The 24,687-nt window shown below is 34.7% G+C and overlaps 1 protein-coding gene across 6 annotated transcripts in view; it reads left to right on the top strand.

Annotated features, from left to right (window-relative positions):
• LOC145259796 (calcium-transporting ATPase type 2C member 1-like) overlaps positions 1 to 24,687 on the top strand; it is a 204,110-nt gene that overhangs the window by 69,045 nt on the left and 110,378 nt on the right. For 2 of the 6 annotated variants that reach the window (XM_080117564.1, XM_080117566.1), the window contains exon 2: positions 8,230 to 8,326. The exons of 2 other annotated variants lie outside the window; for them this stretch is intronic. The gene's annotated coding sequence lies outside the window, so the exon portion shown is untranslated. Of the gene's footprint in view, positions 1 to 8,229; positions 8,327 to 20,133; positions 20,294 to 24,687 lie in introns of those variants that run through there. 2 more of the 6 variants (XM_080117563.1, XM_080117567.1) reach the window with 2 other exon arrangements.

Raw genomic sequence — 24,687 nt, 5'->3', positions numbered from 1 at the left:
TAAACAGAGAAAAGGGTTTAATATGAATATCAATACACAAAAAAAGAAAAAAAATTTATAGGACTATAGATAATTCTTTCCCTTCTCTTCTGATGAGAAGCATTTAGCTTCGAAATGCCATGGCCTAAAGATTTTTTTTTTTTTTTTTTTTTAATTTTCTCGTCATTGTTACTTAATATTTTTTTTTTTAATATTTTACTTCAGTTAGTTTTCAGAGATCAAGAGGTTAATCCCTCCTGGAGCTAACACTTGATTCCGTTACAATTTAAATTTATATCCGAGGGCTTTTTTAAGAATAGACGCTGTTTCCTTTATGGCTGCTATTCGTATTTCGTTACAGCTTGGTTTTCAGGGATTGCTTCTAAGTATTTCTGAAGATTCTTCTTTATTAGGTTAGTTTCTCCTATCACAACCGGTATAATTTTTGTTTCTTTCAGAGTTCCTGATATTTTCTTATCTTTTCCCGTTCAGCCATAATGATGAATGGGAAATGTCTGAAGAACAAAGCAATGTTGTTTTATTGTTCATTATTTTATACATAATAATAAAAAAAAAAGATAACAGCTTCTAAACATTTAAGAATTTAAAAATTTTGTTGCTGTTTTTGGAAATTGGAGTTCTTTGACATCCATTCTGTAGTTAGAAAGGTTTGTTCTTTCATCCTTGCTGTTTAATTGTGCCATTGACTGGATCAACTGCAATGCACTTACTGAGTTTCCTGATGCCTGTTGGCTGCAACTCTGTCATGACTGATCTTGACTATGCTGACGATAGAGACATTCTTGGAGAAAATTTTGCCAACATCCGATGAGCCATAGACAAAATAGATCACTTCGCATCTATAATTGGTATGAAGGTAAATACTACAAAAAAAAAAAAAAAAAAAAAAGAATACTCTCTACAGCATTCCTACCCTCAAAACAGCGTGAGTCTTCTCATTGGGAAAACCAATGTTCGATGTTTATCGCCAGGAGTTGAGCGTACGATAATATAGAAGACATCCGAACCAACAACGCCCAACATGCTTTCAGTTACCAGTTTTGTCCCGAGATCACAATAGGCACGAAAGTTTTGATTTATCAGGCCATTGTTCAGGCATTTCTTCGATATGGTTGTGAGATCCGACTGATGAGAGCTGTAGATCTCCAAAGGTTGGCAGTATTTTACATACACTGCTTTTACAAAATTCTTCAGGTTCACTGCCACCATTTTGTCTCCAATACACAAATCTGGACACTATACAAAATCATCCCCCTTAACCAAGCGGTTTTAAAGACAATATTTCTTTGATTCAGCCATGCTGCCTGAAGCAACACAAGAGTTCATCCATGAAGCAGTAGCTCCAGAACCACTCCAAGATTGGCAAAGACTCTTGAGGGGAAGGTCTAGCAGAAGATATGATTACACACCATCAAGACTTCTCTTTCGGTGGAGGAGAAATCCTTCACGACTGAGACAATTTTTATTTTTGTACCTTTTCTCCACGTTAAAAAACGACCCTGGTGTTTAACTCTGTCCCGTGGGGAGGCATAGTAAATAGGTACACACCATCAAGACTGACTTCAAACCTATCTCCAGTTCACAGGTGTACAGTATTTGCTGCTGGTTACAAGACTAACTGCCCATAACTATCTTGGCTGCTGCGGACCATCATGCAGTGTTTGCGTCCGTTTAGGATGCAGTGTGCTCTATGGGAGGAGCCTGCTCAACCCATCTTGGCTGAATGCTTCCGAAAGTCAAGCCAAACATTTAAGCAACACATAACCTCCCCACTCCAATACCATTTCAAGTTCCAGCACAATAAAGAGCAACATAATTTCCAGCTATGGGCAAATCGCTCCACTACCTTGTTGATGCCTAGGCAAGAGCTAAGGAAATAAACCCCCAACAAAATATCTAATTTGCAGTCCTGATTGGTGAATGGTGAAGCATTGTGACATCTTTCCAGCAACTCCTGCAGCTGTGCTGACTCTGACTGTATTGGCTTGCCTTTCTGTCTGACTTTGTCTGCAGCACTGAAAGGGGTCCTTGGTAACTGGGCAAACCTCTGTCTCCTTATCACCCGCCCAGGCCTGCATCTGGAGAAGCAACTCCAGTTTTGGCTTTATAGAAAGAAGATTCTGCAGTGCACCAGACTAGATGCATAACACCATTGTTTTATTAGACAGAAGGTTGCCATCATGGATGCACTTTTTATTTGGATAAACATGATTTCTATTAAGTAGCATAAAAGATTTTTTTATGTGGAAGTTCATAAGCAAGATGGCTGAAATTACTTCTCTTTACCATATTTGTTTAACGTTAAAGTTATGGAAGAATCGATTATAGTTCTGAATTTTTTTAGATAAGGATTGTTTGTATTATTTGGATTAATCGGACTAATGTTCTCAATGTAAGTTATATTTGCATGACGTTTCGGTCGATGTAACTTCCAATCTTCTTCAGGTGTATGAATTGCCATGTTTAATATTGGTAATTGGTGACTCTAAACCCCCAAAGTTTCGTATTTAGATTAAAGTTGAAAGTAAGATTCTGAAATTTTGTTCTAAATAATTTAGAAATGATATCTCCTAGTGTTGGATTATTTTTATTGATTTTAGTCTCAACAGGAACCGAAAATATGAAACCTCAGAAGTATAGAATTAGTTCTATACCAAAATCGAACATGGCAACTTATCCACATGAAGAAGGTCGGAGGTTAAAGAAATTGTTGTTGAAAAATGTTATTAAAAGCAAAGAGAAGTAAATATGTCTAAACAAATTTAAGTACTTCCCCACAGAGGCTACTCGAGGATAAGGGTTAACAAGTGTAACGTATTAATAGTTAGTAGTGAAATTAATAGTTTAAATTAATATTTATAATTAATAGTTTAAATTAAAAGTCGTGAAATTTAGTAAATTGGATTACGTAAGGGAACAGCTTAAGAGGAACTTTGTTTGACTTGAAGACGACTATATTGTAGCCGATTGGAAAGCTGGGAAACGAAAGAGTTCCACTGTGGTAGGTAGTTCTGAGAAAGAAGCTTTGTTCATGGAATTCTATCCGCATAAAATAATTTCTGAAAGGAAATAAATTGAATACCATTTTTTTTTTTTTTTTTTTTTTTTTGTGTGTGTTCTGGAAATTCTGAAGCAATCAGCAAAAAGTGACGAATTCAAAACAAATATTGATTTTTAACGTATCAATGACTAAACTTGACAATCAGGCTGTCTTCTTTGTATATATTAGATATGTATGCAAATATACTTAGGCGGCCATGTTTATTTTGGGGAGAGAAAACAATAAAACCAGTGGTCATGTTGAATGCGGACAGGTGAGAACATGTAAATGTACTTGTGTTTGGTATATCTATTTATTTATTTATTTTTTTGATCGGTTTGTTTAAGCTGTGGATGGGGCATCCTACTGGATTCCAAGTATTTACTCGCTATCTTATATATTTCAACCAAGAGATCTTAAGATTCTGACCATCCCTTTTAGTGCAATTTTTAAAATTTCTCCTGCACTTGGTTAACCGGGTATGTTTGGCAGGTAGTTTTTGAAATTCTTTTTTCATGAGACCAGTTGCTCCTTATAATTATTGGAATGATCGCAATCTTCCTAAGATTCCAGTTTCTTTTCATGTTGTACATAAGACCTTGGTATTTTGTTATCTTTTCCCTTTCAGCTCTGTTTGACCCCCCCACTTCCTGACTGGTTTCCTAACTTTAAATGTACCAAACATTAATACTGTAACTTTTTTCCCTCTCTCATTGCAAAACTCATGTTCTGCAGGGCAGGGAACAAAAACGATAAAATCCTCTAAAACAACCAAACCAAACACGACAAACTAATGAAGATACAAAAAGCTTGAAAAATTAAAAATCTTCTACAAAATAACTGAATGCAACATGAATACTATTTCCAAAATAACTGGATTCATCATTAAATAACCCGAAAATGATTGATATGTCGTAAAACAAAACAACTAAACCAAACTCTACAAATAAATATTTGAAGATATAAAGAACTTGAAGCATGAAAACTGTTTCCAAAATAACTGGATTTGGCATTAAATAACCCAAAAGGGTTGATATGCCGTTAAACAAAACCAAACCCATATCATTATGTCAGGTTTTATAGCTCAGTTTTTTAGGTACGCAGTTGTAGGGATTGCATAATCATAATCAACTGCTCTTTTTTGTATATGTTCCCTAGACTTGTTGCTGCATTCGATATTTTACCTCAATTAGTTTTCAGAGATCAAGGGGTTAATCCCTTCTGGAGCTAACACTTGATTCTGTTATGATTTAAATTTATATCCGAGGGCTCTTTTAAGAATAGACGCTGTTTCCTTTATGGCTGTTATCTGTATAATTAATGTATATATGTATACTTGCTTGTGTACGAGTTTGCATCTGTGTTTGGGTGAGTTTATATGTCCTTATGCCATCATTCGGTTTGACCCTTACCAGAGACTTAAACTTGATTCCCTCGCACAGAAATTTAAAATAATTAAAACTAGTGGGACCTGTGGAAATTCCACAGGGGGCTCATTCATATGTAATATATTGATGTTAGCATTCCGTAGCTGTTCAGTGTAAATGAAGATGCTCTGATATTATTGTAGCTTTTTTGTTAAAACTGCAAAAGTATTTATCTAAGCTAGCACGAACGCCCAGTAAAGCCCGGTTGTAAGTACGCTTAAATATGATATTTTAATTCTTGCAGATTTCGTATATATTATTATAGTTAATGTTCTATCGATTTTATATAAAGTTGCGATTTAAAAAAAAAAAAAAAAAAAATCCATATAACTTTGGTGCATTAGCTTGAATCGAAACCGAAGTAAAAACTTATGAGGAAAAAATATATATATATATATATATATATTAAATCCCTGAAACAGTGTTTCATGGTAAACAACTGATGATCCCTTGAAAAATAAATTATTGGTATTATAGTAAATTCGAGAGCGAGTTGATGCAGTGATTGCATGTGATTAAATGACTTACTGACTAGATGGTTTTCTAACGAATGATAAAAAATATTTTTTTGTATAGTTTTGAAGGTTAAAAACTTCAAAGACTATATATATATATATATATATATAACTTGAGTTCCTTTAGCCATAACTGAAACCAAAACTTATGAAGAATTCTTGATAAAATTATTTATAAAAAAAATAGATGACTTAAGTACCATCAGCTATAATCGAAACTGAAACTTATGAAGAATTCTTGGTAAAATTATTTATGACAAGAAATGGAAGTACATAATAATTAAACAACGCGCGTGACACAAAATAACACATTATTATATTAATATATAGACCAGACTGCCTTAGCTTAAGAGAAAAGATATTTAGCAAGAAACTACTTAACAAAGTTTTAGCAACTGGTTGGGTTTCTACCAGTATTATTTTATTTTTAATTTTCGAGCCATTACTGAGACTTCAAAGATATAAGAGTCACATGTCAGTCATTTTTTTCTTTTCTTGTTCTTGTGTAACACCCAGCACTACTTGCTTTTCAAACAGAATAAACGTTTTAAAATAAAAACTCAAAAACTTGAGGTTGGTAGAGGATTAAATTATTTTGCCTTTGATAACATTTAGTTGTCCTATTTTTGTTTTCTGTATATGCCACATGCCTGATTCAAGGCTCTCAAAATAGCTCTTTTATGGTGAACTGTCCAAAGAAAAAAAACCTGCAGGAGGACAGCGGAACGGTTCAAAGACAATCTGAAAGTTTTCTTCAAACAGTTTGGTTTGTATTCTAACTCCTGGGGAAAAATTAACCAAAGACAGATGTTCCTGGTGTGCCGTAATGCACAAAGAGGCTACAATTGCTGAATCCACAAGCAATGAAGACCGCGAGAGAAAATGTGACATTAGAAAAGGCCCAGCAGTAAACACGTTTGATACAAAATTATCCCACAGGGGTTCAACATGCAGGAAATACTTCAGAGCTCAAATCAGTCTAACAAACCATCTTGAACAATTGCAGGACCATAGTCATCTTAGCAAGCGATAGATGAACATCATCATTATTATTTGTTTTTTGATCGGCTGTCTGTTGTGAAATAAACCCTTTGGCACACATTACCGAACCAATCCAAAAATGCCAACAATTAACTGCTAAACCTCTCCACCTCAAAAAAAAAAAAAAAAAAAAAATTAAGAAAAACATCTGATTAAAAGAAATGTAGTTGGCTTGAAATAAATGAGTGAGTGGCTATTTATGAAGGATGATAGCAATGCAGAAAAATCCTGAATGTTGAAAGAAATTATAGTTTCTGGAGAAAATCTTCCCCTTTTTTCAAAAAGAATGTATTTAAAAATGGAGCTGTACAGTGGTGTGACGGCCATATTTAATTCTTCACCTACCTTAACAGCTCTACTTTTTTTTTTTTTTTTTTTTTTTTTTGCGTTCCTTTTAGAGAAGAGGAATATTTCTCTCCAAACAAATTATTAAAGATTAGCGTTGAAATTCCTCCATTCTGCACAGTTCTCTGTATACTGTCCAAATTCAATCCTTTTTCAAGGTCATCAGATCTAAACCTGTTTTTAATACTTGCATTTCATGTTCAACTGTATCATTCTTTAATTATTTCTCTCCATGCAACGCATGTCCTCAACCCACGCTGGTAAGGTTTAACTTCTATACATCATCACTTGGGTTATGACAACAGCATATTCTTTTCATTGTTTTTACTCAAGTATATATCTGATACGGTTATACACAATTAATCAACCGAGAACCACATCACTCTACATGAAAACATAAGATATCAATGGATATGTACCTGAGAATCGAAACAAGTAAAAGAATATGCTGTTGTCATAGCCCTAAGCATCACGCTGCGGACTCTTGCCTGAGACGTTTTCCTTGAGACTTTTCTGTGTAATGAAGAGTTAGATTATTTTGTTTGCTAGCATATCAGTTATGTAATGGTGGACTTGATTGGGTTTTTTTTTTTGTTTTTTTTAACTTTTCTTTATTCATCCCTCGTATTTTTCAACTACAAAAAAAAAAGTCCACATCTGTTGCTCCGTTTGCAGATGAGAATTGACACCCAACAATTTTATGGTGAAGGGTCATTGTTTTATGTTGAAGTTAAAGAATAAATCTACAAAACAATGGCCATTTATTTTGTCGTTCACCCACACACACACACATATATATATATATATATATATATATATATATATATATATATAATGTGTCCTCATCATCATGCAGTCCGTAAGTCTTGATGACAAGTCGGTGTCTTGGTGCTTTATTATTATTTGTCTTTGTTTTAGCTCGATTTTTCTAGTACAATGGAAGCGCGGAGTGAGGAGGGGGGGGGGTTGAAGATTGCTCCTTTTACAGTAGATCCTATTGGAATAATGGTTTCCTTTTAAAACTGAGACTGGAATTGGAATCTCTTTTGCTGATTCCAAACTCTGAGGGTTTGGATTAAAAAAATTTCTTTTTTTTTTAATTTAAAATTTTTTTTTTTGAAAATTGGACCCAGAAGCTTTTTTTATTTTCGTTTTATTTTTTCTTTAAAGATGCACAATCTGAAAGTCTTTAAAAAAAAAAAAAAAAAAAAAAGGGAACAGAGAAATAAAACAAAAAAAAAACATCCGTGAAAGTTTTTTTTTTAGTTTGAATTTTTTAAATTTTTTTATTTTTCTACAATTAGTGATGGGACGATTCTGATATTTTTACTGATTCTGATACAATTACTGATTCCATACTGAATTCACGATTCCAATGCAATTACCAATTCTGATTCTCTCTAAATATTTAACTATAGAGCCATAATTTTTTCGCGATTATAATAAAAACACAAATGTGCAGATATTATTTCAGATGTAAAAATACGTCCATAGGAGGAGATGATCTATAGATTTTAGTTTTACTGATATATTATAAAATTTGTATATATTGTATCAATAATACCAGCAGTGGAAGGTGTTGCTTTTAAATAAAATCAAATGAAAGAGACAAAAGAATTGCTTTCGGCATTAGAAAATATGAACAGATTTTCTGATTCCAATACCGCTCCCAAAAAGTTCAGATTTATTTTTATATATATATTTTTTTTTTCAATTCCTAATTCCGATTAATCATCCCAACATTATCCACAATATCTTTTTTTTTTTTTTTTTTCATGCTGAAATTATTAACTGATATGTTTTTCTTTTTTTCATTATATTTTTTATTTATATTTTTTGTCTTTTTCTTTTTTTCTTTTAGATTTTATTATAAATTTTCATTTGAAGATTTAAATAATAAACAATTTTAAAAATTAAAAGACCAATACTTTGTGATTTCACCATGTCAGAATTTTACTGTAAGTCTTTTTTTCTTTCTTTTTTTTTTTTTTTTTTTGAATACTTAATCACCCTTTTATTTTTCCTTTTAATATTTTTAATCATATCAAGGAGATACCTATAATAGGCCTGGCATTCATGCAACTAAGAGTGACAACTGTTTGCAAGCACATTAATTATTATAATAGTTAATATCTACTCATTAGTAAAATTTAATCAAACTTGATCGGTAAGTATAATTTGAATTTTTCGTACTCCTGTTATCTTAAGTGTTATTTTTACAATGTTGCAGTTGATAGAACTTCCGACCTTCTTCAGATATATTTTGTTGAACTCGGGAATCTTTGGATTTGTGAATCTGCATGGAATTTTTACACCTTTTGGTAACTTTTACAACTGAATTTACCAAGTACTTTATCCACTATGCCATTTACCCATTACTCTTCTAGAGGTTGAAGATTCAAAAATACAATTGCAATTACTTTGGACTACTATCCAGTCATGGCTGATGGAACAAGAGCATGCTACTTTCACGGATTAAAAGGTTCCATTTGAAATTTCATGCATATTTCTGAGTTTGACCGAAAGATTAGAGTTGGACAAGATACACCTGAAGGTCTGAGGTTACATCAATCGAAACGTTGGGCAAATAACACTCAAGACGAGAACAGTGGTCTGAAGAATCCAAACAATAAATTTCTATCTTAAAAATTCAGAATCGTATTTCTAGCTTTGAAAGAATTTTTATGATTAATTGTGTGTGTGTGTGTGTGTGTGTGTGTGTGTGTGTGTGTGTGTGTGTGTGTGTGTGTGTGTATATACAATGTGGCCTGACAAGACCATAGGGGAGACAACCAAAAAAAAAAAAAAAAATCCCAAGTAAAATTTATCCTAAAGTAGTAAAACTAAAGCTTGCTTGCCAGGACACACACACACACACATATATATATATATATATATATATATATATATATATGTAGCTAAATTTGGGCATATTTTATTGGTTCGAAAATATGGGTTCTTTTTTACCAATTGTCATAAAATTTTAACCATAGAATAGTATTATAATCTTCAAAAAGCCTGCAAATTTTCATGTAGTTTCGTCCCATGGAACCTAAGAGCATTTTAATATTCAATTTGGCTATGAGTGTGTGTGTATATATATATATATATATATATATATGTATCCTCATCATCATGCAGTGCGTAAGTCTTGATGATGACTAGTCGGTGTCTTGGTGCTTTATCCCTCGGTGTTGGTGTAGTCCTCTTTCAGTGTGAAACGTCCAGTCACAGGTATCGCATATGCGGGTGCCAGGGTTGTGTCGTCAATAGTGTCTCAGCTCTAAGGCTTCTCCAATCTTTCTACTTCTTCTTTTCCTTAGTCGAGACTGTTCCACCAGTTACTCCTTTCTTTGGCTTGTTCCTCCAAACTCTCAACATTAATGTTCATCGCCTTCAGGTGTCGCTTTGTTACATCTTTGTAGCGAAGTTTCTGACCTCCTACCTTGCGGATTCCATTTTCCAGTTCCCTATATATATATATATATATATATATATATATATATATATATATATATATATACACCACGTTTTTTTAGCAATATTATAATTCCAAATTTCAGCGATTATTGATCAGAATTTAACAAATGAAGACTCGTTGGAAAGGTAATGACCTGAATTGTGTAGTGGGCTATGTGACATTTGTCTTTAAGGTCGCACATTAAGAGGATCATCCATCATCCAGAGCCTATTTTTGGCACTTTTTTACAGCCATAAAATATTTCAATTTTTAGTCCTTTGTTTTCCTAGTTTTGCATATGAATTACAAAATATCTAATATTTTCCCAAAACCTCTGGCCTTGATGAAAGGGAGATTTAAACTTGCTGCTATGGTTTCAAATGATGTGAAATAACAGCAAGGGGAGACTTGATTCCAAATATTTCTCATATGTTATATCTCCCCTCTTTAGTTTGCATACATTAAATAAATCTCACAGTGTATTACTGGAAATATTCGTAAATGTTCCCTATTTCCAAAAGAGGGGAGATATAATATATGAGAAATATTTGGAATAAAGTCTCCCCTTGCTGTTATTTCACATCATTTGAAACCATAGCAAGTTTTTTTTCTTTTTTTTTTTTTATATGGCAGTCACCACTTATCAAGGCCCGGAGGCCACTCGGGGATAAGGCTTATTCCATGTACAGTAATCAATGGGACAATATCATAGTAATTGTGAGTAATGGAGATCTGATAAAGTCTTACTTAAGGGGGCGGTTTATCAGGAACTTGTTTATGTTGGACTTGAAGACATCCAAGTTGTAGTCAGGTGGGAAATAGGCAAACAGAAGAGAGTTCCACAGGCGTGCACTTCTAAGAAAGAAGCTTTGTTTATGGAATCTGTTTTGATTTAGGCACAGATAAAGAGTTGGGAAAATTACTGACAGTGGTTTCAGCTAGACGAGCGTTTTTTGTGAAAGATTGGTGAGGGGGAACCAGAGATTCGAGCTCAGACGAGCATTTCCCAGGGAAATAATGATAAAACGACAGGCTCGCAGCGTCACTTCCGTGGAAGAGAGGTTGCAGGGAAGAGAAAAGGGCATCTCCTGCTAATCCACGAAGTCTATTTTGTACTCTGTCAAGGTTGGATAGGCTGTTTTTAGCAGCTCTTGCCAAGATATTGCAGCAGTACTCCATCCTTGGACGTACGAGATTGGAGCTCAGACGAGCACTTGCCACGGAAATAACGATAAAACAAAGACAGGCTCGCAAAGTCTCTTCTGTGGCAAAGAGGTTGCAAGGAAGAGAAAGGGGCATCACCCACTAAGCTACAAATCTATTTTGAATTCTGCCAATTCTAGCAGCTCTTGCCCAGATGTGACAACAGTACTCCATCCTTGGACGTACTTTGCTTTTTATATAAATAGATAGAGAATTACATTAGCAGTGAGATATCTACTGGATCAATAGAAGGATCCCACCATTTTCCCAGCGACCTTGGCAACAGATTTGATGTACGTGTTCCATTTCAGATCAGGAGTAAAGGTCAATCCCAGAAGCTTGTCAAAACATGAATCCTCCCCAAGATGAGAGCCATCCATTTCAAGTGATGCAAGATGGGGATCAGAGCGTTGATGATGTAAAGATAGGAGTTTGGTTTTAGATGCATTAAAAGTAACCAGCTACCTCTTCCCTCATTGTACCATGCGCTCAAGATCAGAGGAGTTCTAGTCTCCTCTCCACACAGGCCAGAGGTTTGTGGGGAAATATATAATATATCTTGGTAGAATACAAAATTTATGACCATATTTCATAATAATGTCCCAACACCAAATATTTTTCATCTGTGTAAATGTTTATCAAAATAAATACATTGTATACATTAAAATGTAATGTAATTTTTATAGCCGCCTAAAATAATGAGAGTAAAATCATATATATTATACAAGAGGCGTTCCAAAAATAATGCCTCTTATTTTTATTGGATGAGCGAGGATTGAAAACTGCATTGTTATGGTGATTGAACTTATGTATTCATGACCTGAAAGTTTCATCTCTCAGTTACAGATGTTGACGGTGTGAGAATCTAAGAAAGCAACCTCTGTCATGAACGTGCATCAGAAGCGAAGATGCGTCATTGAATTTCCGACAAAAGTGCATTGAGAATGGTTGTAACTATGTAGAAAAATTAAATCTGGAGCACAAATTGTCACTCGTTTTAATGGTACCACTCCAGTGTTTGTAGCTCTGCAACTTTTTGAGTTTATAAAAATACAACCTTCGTGTGTGTGTGTGTGTGTGTATATATATATATATATATATATATATATATATATATATATATATATATATGATGATTGCAACGTCTTGTCAGACGAGTGCCACTTCCTCAGACATTTAAAATCCATGAGCCCAAATGTCTGAGGGAGTATCTATACAAATATGATGTTACAGAATCTTAGCTTTGTACGACAGCTAAGTCTCTCTCTTGGTTCAAAATGTTGAGATCCAGCAACAAGAAAGAGCAAGATAGCCAGCAACAAATTAAACTGCAGACCAGCTTAATGCGGGTACTGGTCTTCCGCCTTATGGTTTTTTAAATCAGAGATTTGCTTCTCCTAGAAAGGTTGCCTTCACCACGGCTTACGGGAGCCCTCTCTACCCCCCTATATATAATATATATATAGTTGTGCCTAAAAAAGTCCACACTTGTCACATTTTTCAAAAACCGCAAATTTAAGCTAAATTAAATGTGACTGTTTAAATAATCTATACCTCATTTGATTCACCTTTTATTTCCCTGTTATTTGACTTTTAATTGAAGTATCCTAAAAAATGGCAAGTACGAGCTCTGTTTGGCGCCACTATATATATATATATAAATTGTCACACATGATAAGGGGGGGGGGTTAAAGAATGAAGGGATTTAAAAACTCCAAAAGAGAGTAAGGGATTCTTTAATAAGGGCTTTCTTTTATCAAACATTTGTTTCATGCAGACAAGTTTTCTGCACGGAAGTATGACTCATTAAGGTTCAAATTTCCTTTCAAATACAAAAAGGCTGAAACAAGAAGCACCAACTGGTTTCTATGAGACAAGGATGCAAAAATAAACACAGATTGAACACAACAGAATGCGAGAAAGAACGAAAACACAAATACAAGCGATGAAATTTAAAATCAATTTTATTATAAAAATAAACTATGGTGTGTGTGTGGGGGGGGTGAGACTAAATAAAAGAAAAACAAATTACGAAGATGTGGAAGGGGATATCTAGAAATGCCAACGGAAAATATATCAACACATATCAACAAACAAAGAAATGGCAAAATAAAGGGTTTGCTAATTCAACATACAAGACAGATATGTAGAGAGGGGAGTTACAGTTTTTACTTTTTTTTCTCCTTTTTCTTTTCTCTTTATTTTTTTTTTCTCTCCTTTTTTTGTACATGAAATTTTAACCACCATTCTATTCACTTTGGACGACCATTCACAACATGCGATACTTCTATGTATCATTCATCCACTGTTTTAGTTATTTCAGTTCTTTGCTATATGTATCTTTGGTTCGCCGTGTTCCTCATGGCATTATCTGCTTCAATGATGTCAGGTCGTTTTCCTTCCTCTTTTGTTATCAGATGGGATTTTTCCCTGTCGGCTCACTCTCAGTGGAAGGTTTGCCAAGAGTGTGTACAAGAATGTTTCTTTTTTTTTTCCCTCTCTCCCTTTCCTCCGTTCTTCACCTGTTCTTCTTTCTTTGTTCGCTTGGTACCCGGAACTAAAAAAGGTCAGAAAGTGTGTTGACCGGATGACCTGTCAACTCGCTGACTCATCTGCTTAACGTCTCTAATAAAACAACAAAAACAAAAAAACGATACATTCTTTGTCAGCCTAAAATTAAAATTTATAATTTCCTTAAAACACATGATCTAATTTAAGGATTATGTAACAATATATGTGTGTGTGTGTGTGTGCGTGCTACTATTAATTTTTTAAAGATGGATTCTATACTGTCCCCAGAATGCATTTGATTAGAAACATACGATCCTTGAACAGTTAGCATTAAACGTGTACTAGCAATCAAAACTCTGAAGACAGGAAATCCTATAAACAGGGTTATTGAAGGTAGAAACGGTAAAAAACTGAAATAGAAAAAAAAAACATTGTTCAGAATACAAAGAGAAAAGGTCCCGAATGAGAAGTTATAAAAGGGCTGAATCTGGGAGTCGTAAGGAAATTAACGACAGCAAGAAATAAGGTCGAACATGTGGATAAAGAAAATAAACTAAGTTTGTAGTTAAAATGAAATAATATAAAAAATAACATTAAGGTATTAAAAAGTGTCTTTAAGAAGGGGATAAATAATGTTTCTTACCGGAAATGGCTTAAAATGGCGAAGAATAATGGGAGATAAAAAATCGAGCCATCTGGCTAGAAAGGCAGCTAAAATTAGGGACCAAAACACCGGTCAACCTGCCGGTGTTGAGTCAGGGGAAACTCTATCAGAAAAATGTCCGACCAAGGGAGATAACTGTTTAAGGGACAAAACTAAGAGACGTAATAGATTCAAATCTTTAAAGAATCTCTTCTATCCTTTGTGCCCAATTTACTTTTGGGAGTTGTGGGACACGATTCCTGCGAGTTGTTCTACTTCCTCTCCTTTTGCTCCAATGAAAAGGAAGGAAGGAAGAAAGGAAAGAAAGTACTATGAATAATGTTTACTAGCATGACTCCAGGAAATTTCCTGGTGCTTTTTACATGGATCTGTTAAAAATAATATACCATTTGAATTAATAAGTGTCAAGGTGGATACGATTTAAAAAAAAAAAAAAATATGAATAAAATCTGTATAATTTCCTGTTAAAAATAATATACCATTTGAATTAATAATTGTCAAGGTGGATACGATTTAAAAAAAATATATATAACAAAAGAGGGCTCCTTTTCTATAAATATAATTGTCGCTTCACACTGTCATCTAATTATTCCTTAGATTAAAACAAATGTTTCTTTTTATTTATTTGTGGACTGTTATCCTCATCTTCATAGTTGTAGTTTCATGACGTTTCAGCCAACTCATCCTCTGGCCTTCTTCAGGTGATTAGCCGCGACGGGATAAAAATGCTGAGTCTCTTAACTGTACCCCCAGTAATTACTGCCTTCTATAGTTGTTGTCTCACTACATTTTGGTCAAGTAATCCCACTGCTTTGAGTGGGATTAAAACCGCTATCTTCAGTCAATGCTCACCTGGAACCATAGTTACTGGAAGAAGACCAGAGGATGAGTTAACCAAAACCTGGCGAAACAACTATGAAGATGAGGATAACAGTTCGCAAATATATAAATAAATATATAAATAAATATATAAATAAATATATAAAATATATAAATAAATATATAAATAAATATATAAATAAATATATAAAATATATAAATAAATATATAAATAAATATATAAATTACTCATCTCAAAGGATTCCAATAAAAAATAATATATGTTTTGCTTATTGATTTATTTAAAATTGTAGCATTTTAATTCTTTTTAAAACGAATATTCTCTTATCGTGAACATAATTATAATTCATACTTGACTCACTGTCTTAAGGTTTTGGTTTCGAGCTCAGCCCAAGAATTTTTTTTTTTTTTTTTTTACTTACAAGAAGTCAACTGTTTAGAAAACCTAATACTCGCATGCACATATCTCAGTTTTTTTTTTTTTTTTTTTTTTTTTTTTTTTTTTTTACGAATTTAACATTACATTTTATGCATATTTTACAACTGGGCAACGCCGGGTGGCTTTCTAGTTGAAGAATATAGTAGAATTGTCTTCTTTAAATTTAAGGCTTTATTCCATGTAAAATTATCCATGGTTTGAAACCAATATTCTCAGATTTTATAACTTCATAACTTGAACCACAGATTGACATCATAAAAACTTAGAAATGCTATTAACTATTTAGCTTTTACTTTCTAAAACTTAGGTATCGTATAAATTTAGATGGTCTCTCTAACTTCATCTCGTAAACCCAAACTAGCTGTTTCTCTGAATAGGGTTTTTCTGAAACCTCAGAAATACCTGGTTTTGAACCGACACTGTGAATGAACAAAATAGGTACTTCTTACCATTTTTTTTTTTTTTTTTTTTTTTTTTTTTTTGTCCCAGAGATACTCTGATACTCCATAGTCTCCATGAATGTCCAAATAAAAAAATTTTTTTTAAATGGTATCAAATGTGAAAAAAATTACAAAATCTGATAAAATTGCATAAAAGTTTTCATTTTTGAGCAAAAATAATGCTATATTTGGATTTCACGGGTCCAAAAACTCACATGAGTGAATTTTCAGGACCACATTATGTTTCAAATTGAAAATATTCAAGAAAATGTAAATTGTTGAAATGTCGCCTAGGCGCCATCTCTTGCTACGGAAAATGCTCAAAATCGGCGGTCCTGGATATGACCTAAAACTATATCCAGGGGTGAGGCCCCACCTTGCGGGCCTTGGGGAGTGTGGAGCCACCCTTTAATTGCCATTGCTCCCAGGTCCACTCTGACCCGGAGTGGTAGTACCTGTTAGGGTCCCAACTATGGGTTAAATAGAATCTGACTTTAAAAAAAAAAAATATACTCCATTAAAAATCGTTCCTCAAAATAACTAAATTCGGCATTAAATAACCTGAAAAAGGTTGATATGCCGGTAAACAAAAACAACCAACCAACCAAATCAAAATCGGCAACCGCTTGGAGTTACATGCTCAAATTTTCAGGAATTCTTAGTTTTTATGATAATCATGTAATGCAAGTGACGTCAAAATCTGAGGACATAAATATCAAACTCCTGAATTTCTGAATGATTTGACATGGAATTAGCCATGCACAAATAAAATTAAATATTAAAATGACTTTGCTGCAATGCTAGGTAGGCACATGTATTTTAATTAACGCTTCTACAGCAGTTTTTATATTGTCCACAAGGACCTGTGGCACAGTGGTTAGAGTACTTGGAAAAATCAGTGATATTATCCTGAAGGTTGAAGGTTCAATTCTTGGTGTGGGCGACTGAAAAATACAATTGCGAATTACGTAGGACCTCTATCCAGTCATGGCTGATAGAACAAGAGCATGCTACCCCCATGAAGTAAATAAAGAGTTCCGTTTGAAATTTCGTCCAAATTCCCAAGTTCGACAAGATACACCTAAAGAAGGTCAGAGGTTATATATATATATATATATTTTTTTTTTATTGCATTTTCACCTCAAACAAGGCACATTGCCACTTTGTTGTAGGGGCTACTATCAGATACATAGGTATTAGGGTACTGTGTAGGGAGTTGGGCAGCAAGATGTCGGTTCACGTTACACTTGAACTTCTGCATGTCAGTACAGTTGGGGAAGTAGGGACCCGGAAGGGAATTCCAAAGTCTAGCGGTTCTGGGGAAGAAACTACTGGAGTAAAAGGCTCTCTTACATTTAAAGATCTCTACTGTGAAGGGGTGGGATTTTGCTGCTTGTCGGATTTGTCGGGGGTATTTATGTTGAGGGGGTACAAGTGCTTGCAGTTCGTCAGAGCATTCACCGACTGAAATGTTCTGAAAATGGCACTCAAGATGAGAACAGTAGTTCGATGAATCCAAATAATATGAATATTATATAAGACTTGTATAAACAAGTAACATTTTTATTAATAATGTTCGCTTTTCCATGTGGACCGTTGATTTTTTTATGGTTGTTATATAGTGGCTGTTGATTAGCTGTTTAACTCTGATGAATAAAACTCGTATAGAAACATAGTTGAGACTTATTGGCCTTCAAAGGTTTTATTGAAGAGGGAAAGTTTGTTCACAAGGGGGCAGGGAGAGACAAAGAGAAAATAATATTAATTCCTCCTTGTTCTTCTACTTGAGAGACGAGTATGTCAGATATCGGGTTGACGTTTGTTCAGTTTTTTCTACATTTTCAGATGCATATTGCCTCTGTTGCTTACTGACCCCCCCCCCCCCAACAAAATATTATTCAACACCTGTGTTTCTAGTGTATTTTGTCTAAGGAGCTAATCCTTGACACCCCACTTCCCATCACTTTACTTAAGCTAGCTGCACTGGGTCTATTTCTGTTTACTGTTAGGTCATCCTGACATGTACTTAATTTAACCCTTGTCAAAATTCATACTAGTTAACATGATCTCTAATTACTGGCGCAGGGTCTGAATATAGAGCAAATGAGTATTCTTTAGAATTTGTGACACTCAGTTGTTCGTCGTCACAGGCTGCTCGAATGACAAGTTGCACAAATAGAGAATCAGCAGGAGTAGTTGTCACGCTTTGATTTGTCGTATATAGTGGAACGCACCCGCAGTGCATGTCGAAGACTTCCAGCATGTGAAGATCTCCTTTGCTCAGAGGCCAGGTCTCGTAACTGTACAGCAGTATTGTATGTATCGGTGGTCGGTATATCCTTAATTTCGTTGAGTTTTATTGCTTGCCTAAAACTACAATCTACTCTTGAGCGGACAGAAGGCTACGTGAGTGCGATTGATATAGATTACAATCTCCTTGTTACTTTACCTGGTGACTATAAACAGTGAGATAAGTGAACTGTTTGACTTCATTGAGAGTGATAGGGACTCTTGTCAGAACGATGGCAGTTTGTTTTTATATACCAAGGGGTTATCATATATCAAGGCTCGGAGGCCACTCGAGGATAAGGGTTAATTTGTGTATTGTCATTGGGACAGTAACATTACAGAATCATTTATGGCGGAAATTTGGTATACTTAGATTACTTATGAGGATGATTCGATAAGAACTTGTTTACATTAGACTTGAAGACAACAATATTGTAGTCATCTGGAAAGCAGATCAGTGCAATAGTTCTACAGGCAAGCAGTTCTATGAAAGAAGCTTTGTTCATGGGCTACACATTTAGGTTTAGGTACCAGCAGAAACTGGGCAATTTATTAAGAGTAATTTTGGCTAGACGAGTGTTTTTTATGAAAGATTGGCAAAGGACCATAGATTGGAGCTCAGTTGAACACTTACCATGAAAATAGCAATAGAGAAGATACATGCTTGCAACATCTCTTCTGTGGGGAAAGTGGTTGCAGAGAACAGAAAAGGGCATCACGCACTAGATTACGAATTCGGCCTTGAACTCTGTCAAGGCAGGATAGGGTGCTCTGAACAACACCTGACCAAATGTAGCAACAGTACTCCATCCTAAGATGCACTTGGCTCTTATATGGGTAAAGAATTGCATCAACAGCGAGGTATTTACTGGAGCAATAAAATAATTCAACCATTTTTGCAGTGACCTTGGCAATGAGAGCCATTCATATTGATAGAGGTCAGATAATGAAACTTTTGAATCTCCGGATTCCACTCTTCGCTGTGAACCATATAATCATCTATAATATAAATCTCACCTGTCTGTATGTTTGTATATTTCGCAAAAACTTCCGACAGACGCGACTGATCCTGACAGGATTGGTATCATTTTGAAGTTCGATGTCTCGGACGACAAATATCGAACAATTAGCCAAAGACATTAATTCCTTGATCCTAAACTCTGACGTTTTGTACAAGGAGGGGTCGATTTTTTTTTTTTTTTTTTTTTTACAGAGATTTTGGCAAGTCATCGTCACTGTTGGATTGACTTTGGTTAATTTCAACGCTTTCGACTTCCGGTCGCGTCATGGAAACATCGGCTAAGACGTCAAATTTTCTTTCGCTTTCTTTTCCGTATTTGTGGCACGGGTTCGAGCCTGCCTGCTAACACTTTTTTTTTTCTTAACACCTCCAAACAGTAACACTGGTCAATGCTGGGCACCCAGGCTAGTTCGTTATAAGAGAAAGAAAAAGACACATCTTCCAGATCGATCAGGAGTATCTGACAGGAGTCTTTGTTTAATAATAGTGTCAGTTAATTTCTGTGACGTTAGTGTAAGTAGTCTGTCGGACCGTTTTTAAATTTCTGAAGTGTGGATACGACATTTGGACTTCCAGCTCCGCAGAGAGGAATATAGATTTTAGTTGTACTTTTTTTTTTTTTTTTTTTTTATTTTTCCTCCCCGTTTTGATCTGACTTTCGTCCAGCTGTCTCCGATAACCTATTACTGATGAATGGTCTGTCGGCACAGATGGGGCTCTAAAAATACAAAAAGAAATCCTGAAACATTAACATCATATGTCACCTGAGTGTTGAAACGTGGCCTAGTGATAAAACTGGCTAGAAAAGAATTGTTTTAAAAACGTTTTAATTTTTTGCAACTTATTACCCCCCCCTCCTCCATCTCTCTCTACTCTTTATCTCTCTTTTCTTACTCCCTCTCTCTCTTAATCAATGGATTTGGATGTTGTCATTCGATAGTGTTCCGTTCTCTCTTTTTTTTTTTTTTTCTCTTTGGTAAACATTCTCTGTGTCCGCTCTGTTTGGTTAAGCGGAAACGTTTTTGCTTGACTTAGTCAACCTCCCTTACACTCCCAACGTGAGTATTAAAACATCTTTACTCATTTATTTGTATACATACTTAGTCTTGGGCGTAAGGAGCTAATATGTAAGGAGATGAGTGAGATGTCTGTTTATATGAAACTCCTTTGTCATGTCAGGGAAGCAGGGAGGCAATTCCAAAGTCTAACGGTCCGAGGAAAGAAGCTATTAGAGTAGAAGGCTTTCCGGCATCTAGGAAACTCAGCAATGAAGGGGTACGATTTTGCTGCTGAACAGGTTTGTCGGGGGTATGTACGTCGATTGGGAGTCAAAAGTGTAGGGGGTTTGTCAGAGCACATTCCATTAGAGTACTTGCAACATTGTGGCGGTAATAGAGGTTGGAGCTTCGGAACCTATTAGATTGGGAACTCTTTTTTGGATAGTGTCTAAGAGTGAGAAACTAGTGGTGGATATACCAGCGTGGATGTGACAGTAATACTCCATTCTTGCATGATATATCACCTTGGCAACACTAAATACCTCTATCATATATATATATATATATATATAAGTGAACGTGTCTGTCTGTGTACATTTCCCTACGCAATAACTCTGTCAATTTTTAGCCTATAGACTCGAAATTTGAAATACCGGGTACTGAGATTTGGGAAAATCGATGTGACGGGTGTCAGCCAGAAATTTGGCTGTTAAGGGGTCAAATTTCAACGATTTGACCTTTAAGAACTCTACCAAACTCCTCCGACAATTTTGGGTCTACACCCTTGAAATTTTAGATATAGGTTCCGTGGACATGGATCTAACGTAATAACTTGATTTGAGGCCAAAACAATAAATTTTCAGGGGTCATAATAGGGGTCAAAGTTTAAAAAATTACCCCCTTTTTTTTTTTTGCTCAGCATACACCTAAACACCCGGGCAACGCCGGGCACCCATGCTAATATATATATATATATATATACACACACACACACACAATAAATGAGCTAAAGAATATTTTTTTTTATAAAGCAAACCTATCAAGAAAATAGAATCTCTACCCAGTTAAGTGGAGCAATTCATAATTTGAAATGCTGAAAGAGGTTCTTTTCCTTTTCCTCTCATTTTCATCCTTATTGACCTGATGATTTAATCAAGGTGTATCTAACTTTTAATTCCTCATCTTTTTAATAATATATATATATATATATATATATATATATATATATATATATATATATATATTTATCGGTTATTCTTGCTATCATTTTAAAGGAAATTCATTTTGGTTTATCTACTTTGCGACTTATTTGTGTTAAAAAAAATGTTTTTATAAAACTATGACTAGAAAAAAAATTTCCAAGAAACATGTGAACGTTTTCTTTGCTTCGAAAATGACATTTCATACAAAGGTATTTTATGTTCTTGGCAGTGTTCTTAGATAGGTTTTGTATTGGAATGTCTTGAATAAGTATCGATAATCAAAATAATCCAATGAAAGGAAGAACAGGCGATTTTGAACAAAGTTAACACCTTACACAGACTAACATGACAAGTGAATTTCAAGTTTTATTACCACACAAGTAGAAAGGCTCAACATATGAAATCAACAGTAGGTTCCTTGATATGACAGGGCACATTCGAAATGAATGTTTCTGTTTAGAGCATGGTTGAAGCATGATACTTGACTTTGGTATTTTAAACTTTTATGCAAGCTATTATATATAAAAATAATTTTATAAAATCAACAGTAGGTTCTCTACAGTGCAATGTAGACTACAATTATTGTGAATTAAGTCGCTGTAAGAGGCATGTAAGCTTCATCCTGGTGCATCACGATGGGTCCCCAACTAGAGAAGGCAATCAATTTCATTTATTCAGTTTCGATTTAACTGATTTCGATGGCAATAAAAATGTGTTGATCATTCAATCTAAGGCAACATCGGGTCACTCTGCTAGGATATATAGTAATTTATAAAATATATATGGCGATTAAGCTACACTGAATATTCGGCGTTTCATCCACTCTAGGATTCGTCAGGCTTATGCGCGAATTCTGTTGTTTATCATTTTTATATGGTCCTCTATATGGCTAACTAAATCCTCAATAGAAGAGGACCATATAAAAACGATAAACAACCACAGAATTCGTGCATAAGCCTGAGGAATCCTAGAGTGGATGAAACGCCGAATATTCAGTGTAGCTTAATCGCCATATATATTTTATAAATTACATAACTAGCTCTACCTACGTATTGAGCACTTTTGAAGTAAATACTTAAAGTTTACGCATAAACCTATACTTTCGTATATTAATTTTATGTGAGTAAATGAAGTAGTTATATATATATATATATATATATATATATATATATAAATAATTATTAAATACCTACAGACACTAGTGTTTCATCCTTTCGGGAATCTTCAGTGCAGATTTAGATTCGAACCCGGAGACAGAAGTTATCTCTAGCTTCATTATCAAGGACCATATCCATTCGGCTACCGTTAACCATGAGAAATGCTGTTGAATTTTAACGTCTGTAGTGGAATGTGGTCAAAAATGGATGGTAATGTTCAACGCTGCCAAGACAAAGCTCGTTTCCTTTAATAATTACATGAAACCTTACCAACCACCAATAGCTATGGGTAGAGATACTTTACCTGAGAGCACTTCGTTCAAGCTCCTTGGCTTAACGTTTATAGCAAACATGAATTGGAATAGATACATCGTAATTATTGCTAAGGCTGCTGCAAAGAAGGTGGGCTCTCTATCGTGCTAGAAAGTTACTTACGCCTGAAAGTATCCTGTACCTCTACAAAGTCACCATTCGTCCATGTATGGAATACTGTTGTCACATTTGAGCTGGTGCATCTGCTACTAGTTTCTCGCTCCTGGACAGGATTCAAAAGAGAGTAGCCAACCTAATAGGTCCCAAACTGTCATCTAAACTTCAGCCCCTGTCCCCCGACGTAATGTTGCATCCCTCTGCCTGTTTTACAAGTATTTTAATGTTGGATCCTCTGATAAACTACAAGCCCTTGTACCCCCTCGACGAAAATGCCTCCAACAAACCAGACAAACAGCGAAGTCCCACCCCTACACAGTGAGATCCCTAGATGTAAGAAAGCCTTTTACTCTAATAGCTTCTTCCCCAGAACTGCAGGACTTTGGAATTCTCTTCCGGTTTCCTGCCTCCCCAACTGTACTGACATGCAGAAGTTCAAGTGTAATGTAAACAGACATCTTGCTGCCCAACTCCCTACACAGTACCCCTGCAACTTAGATCCCTGATAGTAACCCCCTACATCAAAGTGGCAACGTGCTTTGTTTAGGGTGAAAGTGTTAAAAAAAAAAAAAATTTATTTCATTAAATGTTTTTAACGTCAGTCAGAGTGATCTAATCATTATATTATCTGCACATAAGAGCTACATTGACTGGCTTTTTAATTCAACTGAAAGTGCTCAATAAGAAGTTTCTTAAAGGGGCTGACATAATTGTTTACTATAATAATTATTAAATGCCTACAGACACTCGGGTTTCATCCTTTCGGGAATCTTCAGTGCAAGGTGTCACGATTAATACCAGTCGGCAGATATATATATAACATTTCCTCTGATGAGATGAGCCATTCATTGAAAATCCATTGATTAAAGGGTAAAAAAACTTCAATAAGTATTTGCACGCATTTGTCAAACAATAAATTTTTTGGTAATTCTACATAATCTAACTCAGAATTTCCATTCATAAAATTGCTCTATCTCGCATATTGAGTTTTCTTTATCTGCTTGGGATTGTCTTATAAATATTAATACTAATATTTATTTGGAGTCTATGTTCACAGTATTATATAATATATATTCCTACGGCATTTCAGTATTTCACACACACACACACACACACACACACACACACACACACACACACACACACACACACACAATTTAGTAGAAATGGTAATTAATAAAAACTGAAGAAAGTGCTCAATACTGTTGTAGAGCAAATATGCGTTTTATTTTTTATTACCGTATCTTTCTGTTAAGTTACATTGTTTCAGCTACTAGGCCGTTTTTTTGGGCGACTGTAGCTTCCTCAGACTTTTACAGAAACCTTTTCTGTAAAATGTATAATGTAACTTAACAGAAAGATACGGTAATAAAAAAAATAAAACGTGTGTGTTTATGTGTTCAAAATAAAGTTAGTACATTATATTTAATAGGAAGTCATGTTAATCAAGTTTTTCTTTCTTTCCAATCTGTTACCAAAATGTTAACATGGTGGCATTTCTCTTCAGCTTTTTTTTTTTTTAAGGTAGGGGAAAAGAGTCGCCATTGTTTAATTTTTCACGTCTTTTCTAAGTGTAAGACTGGTAACATGCTTTATCAATTACTTCGCCTCAGCCTTCACGTGTGGACTTTTTGTGTTTTGAATTGACAGACATCAACTTTCTTTT

This window comes from Euprymna scolopes, chromosome 35, assembly GCF_053919585.1.
Source record: "Euprymna scolopes isolate OS-2025 chromosome 35, ASM5391958v1, whole genome shotgun sequence".
NCBI lineage: Eukaryota > Metazoa > Mollusca > Cephalopoda > Sepiida > Sepiolidae > Euprymna > Euprymna scolopes.
This window is presented reverse-complemented; position numbering and strand designations above follow the sequence as displayed.